At 40.7% G+C, this 9,624-nt stretch overlaps 1 pseudogene; it reads right to left on the bottom strand.

Moving 5' to 3' along the window:
- Nucleotides 1-7,122: 7,122 nt before the first annotated feature.
- On the bottom strand, nucleotides 7,123-8,068 carry LOC124975456 (olfactory receptor 1020-like; annotated as a pseudogene).
- Between the last annotated feature and the right edge of the window lie 1,556 nt (nucleotides 8,069-9,624).

The raw sequence follows: 9,624 nt of genomic DNA, 5'->3' as shown, positions 1-9,624 counted from the left end.
TGTGTCCATGTCCTCTATTCTGTACCATTGATCTACCTGTCTATTTTGGTACCAATACCATGCCATTTTTGTTACTATTGCTTTGTAGTAGAGTTGAAGATCTGGTATTGCGATACCCGCTGCTTTGCTCTTTCTACTGAGGACTGCTTTAGCTATTCTGGGTTTTTTATTCTTCCAGGTGAATTTCATAATTGCTTGCTCTATTTCTGCAAGGTACATCATTGGGATTTTAATTGGAATTGCATTGAATCTGTATAGCACTTTAAGTAGTATGGCCATTTTGACAATATTAATACTTCCTATCCAAGAACATGGGAGATCTTTCCATCTTCTAAAGTTTTCTTTAATTTCTTTCTTTAGTGTTCTGTAGTTCTCAACGTAGATGTCTTTCACCTCTTTTGTGAGATTGATTCCCAAGTACTTTATTTTTCTCGATGCTCTTATGAATGCGGTAGTTTTCCTAATTTCTCTTTCTGAAGATTCATCACTTATGTATAAAAATGCATTGGATTTATGAGCATTGATCTTGTAACCTGCTACTTTACTGAATTCACTTATGAGGTCTAAAAGTTTTCTGGTGGAATTTCCTGGTTTCTCTAAATATATAATCATGTCATCAGCGAACAGGGATAGTCAGAGTTCTTCTTTTCCAATTCGTATCCCTTTAATTTCTTTGGTTTGTCTAATTGCTCTGGCTAGAGTCTCAAGGACAATGTTGAATAGAAGTGGTGAAAGAGGCATCCCTGCCTTGTTCCAGTTTTTAGGGGGAATGCTTTCAGTTTTTCACCATTTAGAATGATATTGGCCATGGGCTTAGCGTGGATGGCCTTTGTAATGTTAAGGAATGTTCCCACACTACCCCAATTTTTTCTAGTGTTTTGAGCATGAAGGGATGCTGTATTTTATTTAATGCTTTTTCTGCATCTATTTAAATAATCATGTGATTCTTAACTTTAAGTCTGTTGATATGGTGAATGACATTTATTGATTTCCTGATGTTGAACCAACCTTGCATCCCTGGGATGAAACCCACTTGATCATGGTGCACTATCTTTTTAATATATGTTTGTATGTGATTTGCTAAAATTTTGTTGAGCATTTTTGCATCAATGTTCATTAAGGATATTGGTCTGAAATTTTCTTTCTTCGATGTGTCTCTGTCTGGTTTAGGTATCAGGGTGATATTGGGTTCATAGAACGAGTTTGGGAGGGTTCCCTCCTCTTCTATTTCATGGAATACTTAGAGGAGTATTGGAGTGAGATCTTCTTTAAAGGTTTTGTAGAACTTGGTTGAGAACCTATCTGGTCCTGAACTTTTCTTTGTTGGTAGGCTTTTGGTGACCTCTTCTATTTCATTGCTTGAAATTGATTTATTTAAGTTGTGTATGTCCTCCTTGTTCAGTTTAGGTAATTCATATGTCTCTAGAAACTTGTTGATGTCTTGGAGGTTTTCTGTTTTGTTGGAGTATAGATTTTCAAAATACCTTCTAATTATGTTTTGTATTTCAATCGTGTCTGTTGTGATATTTCCTCGTTCATTCTGAATTTTAGTAATTTGAGTTTTCTCCCTCTTTCTCTTTGTTAGTGTGGCTAAAGGTTTATCAATTTTGTTTATTTTTTCAAAGAACCAACTATTTATTTTATTAATTTTTCCAATTGTTTCTTTTGTTTCAGTTTTGTTGATTTTGGCTCTGATTTTTCCTGTCTTCTACTACTTTTGGTGTTGGTCTGCTCTTCTATTTCTAGGGCTTTGAGCTGTAGTGTTAAGTCATTTATTTGTTGATTTCTACTTCTTTTGTTGAATGCTCCCCATGAAATAAATCTTCCTCTAAGTACTGCTTTCATAGTGTCCCAGAGATTTTGATATGATGTGTCTTTGTTCTCATTTCCTTTTAAGATTTTTTTTATTTCCCTCCTGATGTCTTCTGTTATCCATTCATCATATAATAGTGTATTATTTAATCTCCAGGTATTGGAGAAGTTTCTGTTTTTTATTTTGTCATTTATTTCTAATTTCAATCCATTATGATCTGATAGAGTACAAGGTAGTACCTGTATCTTCTTGTATTTGCTAACAGTATCTTTGTAGCATAAAATATGGTCTATTTTAGAGAAGGATCCATGTGCTGCTAAGAAGAAAGTGTATTCGTTCTTTGTTGGATGGTATATTCTATATATGTCAGTTAAGTCTAAATTGTTGATTGTATTATTGAGATCTATGGTTTCTTTATCCAATTTTTGTTTGGAAGATCTATCCAGTGGTGAGAGAGGTGTGTTAGTATTACTGTGTTGTGGTCTATTTGATTTCTGGAATTGAGAAGGATTTGTTTGAAGTACATGGATGAGCCAATGTTCGGGGCATAGATATATATGATTGTTATGTCTCTGATTTATGCTTCCCTTAAGCAGTCTGAAATGTCCTTCTTTATCCCTTATGACTAGCTTTGGTTTGAAGTCCACATTATCTGAAATTAGGATGGATACTCCAGCTTTTTCGCTGTGTCCATGTGCATGGTATGTTTTTTCCCATCCTTTCACCTTTAGTCTATGGGTATCTCTTTCTATGAGATGAGTCTCTTGCTGGCAGCATATTGTTAAATTTTTCTTTTTAATCCAATCTGCCAGTCTATGTCTTTTGATTGATGAGTTCAGGTCATTAACATTCAGGGTTATTATTGTGATATGATTTGTATTCCCAGGCATTTGGCTCATTTTTGTTTTTTGACATGATTTGATTTCTCCTTTATTTGCCTATTCCTTTAGGCTAGTTCCTCCCGTTGCTGATTTGCATCGTTGTTTTTCATCTCTTCCTCATGGAATATTTTGCTGAGAATGTTCTGTAATGCTGGCTTTCTTTTTGTAAATTCCTTTAGCTTTTGTTTATCATGGAAGAATCTTATTTCGTCATCAAATCTGAAAGTAAGTTTTGCTGGGTATAAGTTTCTTGGTTGTCATCCGTTTTCTTTCAGGGCTTGGTAAAAGTTGTTCCAGGCCCTTCTAGCTTTTAGGGTCTGGATTGAAAAATCTGCTGATATTCTTATTGGTTTCCCCCTGAATGTAATTTTTATATTTTCTCTCCTGGCCTTTAAAATTCTGTCTTTATTTTGTATGTTAGGTATTTTCATAATAACGGGCCTTGGTGTGGTTCTGTTGTAATTTTGTATATTTGGAGTCCTATAATCCTCTTGAACTTGATTTTCCATTTCATTCTTCAGATTTGGGAAATTTTCTGATATTATTTCATTGAATAGATTGTTCATTCCTTTGGTTTGTTTCTCTAAGCCTTCCTCAATCCCAATAATTCTTAAATTTGGCCTTTTCATGATATCCCATAATTCTTGTAACTTCTGTTCATGATTTCTTACCATCTTCTCTGTTTGGCCAACTTTGTTTTCAAGATTAAATATTTAATCCTCAATTTCTGAGGTTCTGTTTTCCCGGTGTTCTATCCTATTGGTTATGCTTTCTATGGAGTTTTTCACTTGGTTTTTTGTTTCCTTCATTTCAAGAATTTCAGTTTGCTTGTTTTTTCAGTATCTCTAACTCCTTATTGAAATGATTACTTGCTTCCTGTATTTGTTCTTTAACTGTTGATTGGTGCAATCATTTAATGCCTGCATTTGTTCTTTCATCTCCTCCTTCAATGCCTGCATTTGCTCTTTCATCTCCTCATTTGCTTCCCTGATTGTTTTAATTATGTGCATTCTGAACTCCCTTTCTGACATTTCTTCTGCTGTGCTGTCATTGGATTTTATTGATGTAGTACTTAGGTTTGTTTGGGACATTTTCTTCCCTTGTTTTCTCATATTGGTCAGAAGTCAGTAGGACCCTGAGATATTGCAGATATCCTCAATTGGCTTATAGTGTACCTGTAGATTTTCAGTATATCACCTCCTAGCCTTCAGTAGCCTGAAGTCTTGGAGGAACTTGATTATGCAGTGCTTCCAAAGAAAGCTGCCCCTAGCCCCCTACTGGTTCCAGGGCTTGGAGCTGGCTCTGTGTGGAAAGGCTCTCACTGGGAGGCCTGCACCGCGCAGCTGGCCGTGTGGGAGGAGCCCACCGCCGGAGTGTGCAAGGCTACCTGGGGAAGACTCTAACTGCCCTGCCCTTCTCTGATAAGCCGCCCCTATCCATACCTGCTGCCCAGGCCATGCTTCACCCAGTGGGGGAGACTCACCCGTGATTCTATTTTAGTCTGAGTCTCTCAATGCCTCGCCTTCTTGAGTCCTGGGTTCTGGAGGGACTGGAGATGCAGTCACCCTCTAGTCTGCCATCTTGGATTGCCCCTTGTAAAGAGCCTGCAGCCAGAGGGGGCAGGGCAGCCTGGAGAAGTCTCTGGCTGCCCTGCCCTGATCCCAGAGGCTGCTTGCGGGTCAAAGCTTTCTGTTGGCATGGGGACTTGTCGCTGGCTTTGTGTAGAAAGGCTCTCACTGGGCAGTCTGCTCCGAGAAGCTAGCCTTGAAAGGCGCCTCCTGCCGCAGGGGGTTGGGCTGCTTGGGGGAGTCCCTGGCTGCCCTGTCCTGGTCCCTGAAGGTGCTTGTGGGCAAGAGCACGCTGTGCTGGCTCCAGGACTTGGAGCTTGTTCTGATCAGAAAGGCTCTCACTGGGGGACCTGCTCTGAGAAACTGGAGAAGGTGGCCGTGTGGGAGGGGCCCACTGCTGGAGTGCGCAGGGATGCCTGTGGAAGACTCTAGCTGCCCTGCTCCAATAAGCCACCTCTATCTGGGCCTGCCACCCAGGCCGAGCTTTACCTGATGGGGGAGACTCACCTGTGGCTCTATTTTAGTCTGAGTCTCTCACTGCCTCCCCTTCTTGAATCCTGGGTTCTGGAGCGACTGGAGATGCAGTCACCCTCTAATACACCATCTTGGATCGCCCTGTGGCCAAAATATGTGATTTTTGACATGATATTTGTCTTGCATTATTGATTTGACAGAGTTGAAAAGGAATAGAAAATATTATTTTATCTCTTATTTGTTTTACACAACCTTAAACCAGATATTTGCTTCTCCTTCTGGTTTTGTTTTTCTTTTAAGAATGTAATAATGATAAAAGAGTTTAGTGAAAGAATTTGAACTTTGTAGGAAGAGAGATGTGATTTTGAATCTGTATGCAGTCATTACTTATTAATTTTATGACAACAATCAGTTCTTCATTCTGTCATCTCTTAAACAGAACTTTAGAAAAACATTACAAGATTTTATCTGTATCTGTCAGTTATATAGAGATATAGCTGATGTTTTTCGATAGAATTTCTATAATGACACTCTTTTGATTTAGATATGAGCAGTCCCCCAAAAGCTCATGTGTGAGATAAAGCAAGATGATTAGGAGGTTATATAGATTATGAAAGTTGTAATGTAAGCAGTGGATTAGTCCACTGGTAAGCATTAATTGGGTAGTAACTATAGGCAGGTAGGTTATGTTGGAGGAGATAGGTCACTCAGGTATGCTTTAGGGTTTACATGTTGTCTCTCCTGAGAAGAGCATTCACTCTGTTTCCTGCTTTGCCATGTCTGAGCTGCTTTCTCTGCCAAGTGTTTCATCCATAACGTTCCATCCTAATGTTCTGCCTCACCTTACGTCCAGAGCTTTGGAGTCAACTGTCTCTAGACACTAAAACTTTGAAACCATGAGACAAAATAATCTTTTCCTCCTCTGCATTGTTCTTGCCAGGTATTTTGCCCATAGTAACAAAAAAAGCTAACTAGAACTCATACTAGGTCAACTATCAGGGACTAACCTCCTAGTAACAGAATTATTTTTTTTTTACTTATGATTCTCTTTTCTCAGACTCTCTAATCACTGGAATTATAGTTGAAGACCTAGTCCCCTAGCTAGTCAAAATCCAGTTGCAGAGGTTAGCCTCAGGTCTTGCTTGTGCATCTCTTCCCAGTCACCTTAGGACTTAGTTTTCCTGACTCTGCCTTCACTCCTGGTTAGAGCTTAGTGGAGGTTTCTCCATAGCTACCCCTGCAAACCCTATCATCACCTGCTTAGGTCAGGTGCCTGAAGCTACACTACTATCTTCATTCCCAGACTTCACATTCTCAAAAAGTGAGTTCATTAATTAATCCCAGATCACTATGTTTTATAATCCCTTCCCTTGAAATTTTAACTACATGCTTATAAATCAAGAGGTTTTAAACTCAGTAGTCTTTTTGGGAAAATATCTTTGAACCAGACTTTAATTTAGTAAATATTTGCCTGCAGTTTGCAATTAAATAAAAGAAAAGAAAAACAATAACCTAGGTAATATTTTGTAATGGTCATCACTTGTATATACAAGTACCACTATGGAGAATGAATGCAAAGTACTGCACTTGAAATAGCTAGTATCTGCAGATTGAAGGCATGTAATCTAAACTAAAAATAGTCAATAGTAAACTCACATTGATCTGTTAAAATTTCCTCCAACATGTACACTGGGGAAGATACTATACTGAGGCATGAAATTAAATAATGAATATGATTTAATTAATGAATCTGGAAGATTGAGAGAACCTAAACAGCTACAAGGTAAGTAAACAGAAACAAACAAAATGACAATATTTAAAGTATTACATCAAGGATTCCAGTGATATTCCATTTACAAGTTATCATTTGAAATTGTTGGGATAGTCAGAAAACAAATATGTAGGAACTGCTATTTGATGACATCTTTTAGAATATGGAGGATTTAGACAAGTGAGCTGTTTGAATAGTTGAGGACATATTTACATAGGAATCAAGATTAATTGATAGTCTTTATGAATTGAATATGTTTTCTTTCACAAAAGCAGGATTATGAAATGTGGTTAATTTACCCTATGTTTTAAAGGATTGGAGAAAAATTAGAGAAAGAGGAGACAAGGTATAAAAGACGATATATAGAAATTGAGGGGTAAATATTCCCTTACATTGATCTTTACTATTTCAGCTATAAAGCAATAAGCAGGCAGATACCACATTAGTAATGTGAGAGATTCTAGCTGCAAGTTAACTTTCAACCCTACTCTGTGGCTGATACTTCATAATCTACAGATCTGAGGAATATCCAAGTTAAATTGACATTTCCAACAGTTAGAACCAAAGATCAAAGAACAGACCTTATTGAAGTCATCTGGCCCTTTTCATGTCATCTTAAGAAACCAATTTTTGGTGAAACATTTTTCTAAAGGCATTTTTGGCATCTTTGTTCCTCAGACTGTAAATTAGGGGGTTCAACATAGGGATAATCAATGTGTAGAACACAGAGGTCACTTTGTCAATGTCCAGTGAATGTTCTGTGCTGGGGCACAAATAAATGAAGATCAGGGTGCCACGGTAGATAATGACCACTATCAGGTGGGAAGCACAGGTGGAGAAGCCTTTCCTTCTTACTTCTGCTGACCCTGTTCTAAGGATGGCTGCTATAATACAGACATATGAAAGGAGAACAGTTAGAAGACAGATAGCCTCCACCAAGCTAGCAAAGACCACCAGAATGATGTCGTGCATGTGTCAGTGCAGGACAGAGAGAAGAGTGGGGAGATATCACAGAAGAAATGGTTAATTTCTTTGGAACAGAATCACAGATGGAAATATTGGTGGTGTGAATAATTGAGCTCAAAGTTCCCCTCACAAATGCTCCAAGTGCAAACTGACAACACACCCTCTGGGACATAATAACAGTATAAAGCAGGGGGTTGCAGATTGCTATGTACCTGTCATATGTAACGGCGGCCAAGAGGAAGGATTCTGTGTCAACCAAAGAGAAGAAAAAATATAACTGTGTAGCACAACCATTGTAAGAAATGGTCTTCTCATCAGAAATCAAGTCCACAAGTAACTTGGGGGCAATGACGGAGGAGTAGAAGGAATCTATGAAGAACAGCATGCCGATGAAAAAGTACATTGGGGTACACAGGTGGGAGCTGGTGGTGATTAGTAAAATCATCCCAAGATCTCCCATCAGGCTAACAGAGTAGATGGAAAAGAACACAGCCAAAAGAAGACTCTGAAGTTCTGGATGGTCACTGAATCCCAGGAGAAGGAACTCCACCTTCACAATGACATTCTCCAACCTCATTGTCTGAGGTACTTCTGGTTTTCTGGAGCCCTAACAGAGTAAAGATGGAAGTATTAGGAGGTTTCAAGATGGTGGACTAGAGGGCGGCTGCATTTCATGTTGCTCCAGGATGCAGGATTCAAAAGAGGAGATAGTGAGAGACTTGGGACCAACTCAAAGCTGCCGGGTGAGTCTCTCCCGTTGGGGAGGTGTCCTGGATGGGGCGGTAGCCCTGGAAGGCAGGGAACTTGGGGAAGTAGAGTTGCTCGGCGAGACGCCCCTCCCCCCACTGGAGCGGTAAACATGGACAACTGGAATCATCATAGAGGAGGCAGCTCAGCACAGCGCTTGGACTCAGAATGACTGCTTCTGAACACCTGGGGGGTTGCCCAGAGGAAGAGGAGAGCGCAGCGGGTTGCTTGGTCTAGGAGTGACTGCATCAGAGCCACAGGCGGTTGCCAGAGGAGGAGGCGAGTGGTGAGTTGTTTGGACTCAAAGTGACCACTCCTGAACACCGGGGGGGCTACCCGGAGGAGGAGGAGGAACAGGGTGGGTCACTTGGACTCGGAGTGACTGCCTAGGCTACAGGTGGTTGGCAGGAGGAGGAGACGCAAAGTGAGTTGCTTGAACTCCCAGTGACTGCGTTGGAACACCAGGCGGCTGTCTGGAGGAAGAGGTGTGTGGCAGGTCTCTGGGTCTCAGAGCTATTGTACGGGGCTCCAGGTGGTGGCTCAGAGGAGGGGCTGCATAGCCAGGTGATTAGGTGCAGAGAAGGCTCCCAGGACCAGCTTCTTGCTGGAAGAGTCGCACACAGACACGCCTAGGACTGCGGGTAGATTCTCTGAGGAGGGGCAGCTTAAAGAGACTCGTCTGCGAAGGGTGAGGCTCCCAGGCGCAGGAGGTAGGTCCGGGCCCCTGGGAACATTGCAGAGGAAGACAGCCCAGCCCAGGCAGTAATTGTAGATTGAGGGGAACCTTTAGGAGGGGAACTGACCAGCAAGACCTCCCCACCGGGTGAGTCTTTCCCGCCGGGTGAGGTTTTCCCACAAGGTTGGTAAAACCAGAGACACAGGAACAAAGAGGCCATGCCTCAATCCACAGCCTAGTTCCCCTTTGGATGACCATTGGTCAACAAGTGGAGGCACCTCTGCCCACTATCAGGGAATATACCCCACCTGAGGGTCACAATCCCTAGAGAGGTAGCTTCCTTGTGGAGCACCGCATTATCAACTTCCGCCAAGACTGCAGTCTACTGAAGGATAAGAGGGGATATACTAGCAATCTTCAGGGACATTATAAGTCAATAGAGGAAATCTGCAATATCTTAATGACCCACTGATTCCTGAACAATATGAGAAAACAAGGGAAGAAAATGCCCCAAACAAATCTAGATGTTACATCAATAAAATCCAATGACAGCATGGCAGAAGAAATGACAGAAAGGGAGTTCAGAATGTACATAATTAAAATGATCAGGGAAGCAAAGGATGAGTTGAAAGAGCAAATGCAGGCATTGAATGATGAGATGAAAGAGCAAATGCAGGCAGTGAATGATGAGATGAAAGAGCAAATGCAGACATTGAATGATAGCACCA

The sequence above is a fragment of the Sciurus carolinensis genome, unplaced genomic scaffold (genome assembly GCF_902686445.1).
Source record: "Sciurus carolinensis unplaced genomic scaffold, mSciCar1.2, whole genome shotgun sequence".
NCBI classification, from domain to species: Eukaryota; Metazoa; Chordata; class Mammalia; order Rodentia; family Sciuridae; genus Sciurus; species Sciurus carolinensis.
The sequence above is the reverse complement of the archived record's forward strand: the minus strand, read 5'-3'. Positions and strand labels throughout refer to the sequence as shown.